This window comes from Scyliorhinus canicula, chromosome 11 (genome assembly GCF_902713615.1).
Source record: "Scyliorhinus canicula chromosome 11, sScyCan1.1, whole genome shotgun sequence".
In the NCBI taxonomy this organism is placed as follows: domain Eukaryota; kingdom Metazoa; phylum Chordata; class Chondrichthyes; order Carcharhiniformes; family Scyliorhinidae; genus Scyliorhinus; species Scyliorhinus canicula.
In genome coordinates, this window is record NC_052156.1 from 117392188 (window position 1) to 117393123 (window position 936).

General features: G+C 45.1%; 1 pseudogene; it reads right to left on the reverse strand.

Annotated features, from left to right (window-relative positions):
• Positions 1 to 491: 491 nt before the first annotated feature.
• Positions 492 to 697, reverse strand: LOC119974041 (annotated as a pseudogene).
• Between the last annotated feature and the right edge of the window lie 239 nt (positions 698 to 936).

A 936-nucleotide genomic window follows, 5' to 3' on the forward strand; every position in this document is an offset into this window, starting at 1 on the left:
TGTGGTTGAGTTAAGTGCTTTTCCAGCACTGCTTGTTGATTGTGGCAACAGGAATAGTTCACCCCATGTTCCCCAAACTAACTCCCGATGACCGACCTTACCCCTCCACAGTCATAGCCTCCTGTGATCACTGTCTGCTCAATCCTCAAAACCATTCTTTACCTACTCCATGCACCCTCTCTCAATCTTGACTCCGAGGAGCAGTAAACTTACCTATTCCTGCCTGATAACGTGTTGTGCTGTAGTCGCTGGCCCCTTCAAGGGGAATTCATTAGGAGGATCAATGGGAACTGAGCGCGGGGATCTTGGTGCAGGGCGTGGCTTTTGCAGCCTGTGTAGATCCTAGAACTGGCAGTAATAACATTGTGAAAGACTTTGTGCAACTACCATTCATAAACAAACCATTATAATTCATTATGCATACTAACTGGTTGTCGCCAATCCTTCCTTTACTACACTGGCGATGAGGTCAATTGGAACAACTCTTTTTTTTACATTACCTTTCCTGAGTTACAAAGCCAGGGCTCAGAGTGTGGACAGGGGCGAACCCCTAATCCAGCTCTTTGTCTTCTCCAAAAACCAACTCAAATTCAAATTGAATCCAATTCATGGTCCCCACAAGAGAGACATACCAGGTCCGAGCTAAAAGGCAGAGCAGATACTACACTTGATCTGAGCCTAAAGGCCGAGAAGCGATGGAGCAACTCTTTTGGCAGCGAAAATTTTGACTTGAGTGTTGTTAAAAAACTGCAAGGGAATCAGATCGTTCAAGGCCTGAGGAGGTGAAAACAAAGATGTCTCCCTTTGGGAAGCTAGGACCCTCCAACCCAATTACTGAGAATTGGGTGTTGTATATCGAATGGCTGGAATATATTTTCAAGGCTAACAGGATAGAGGGGAAGGATAGAAAGAAAATAATTTTCCTTACTCTGTGCG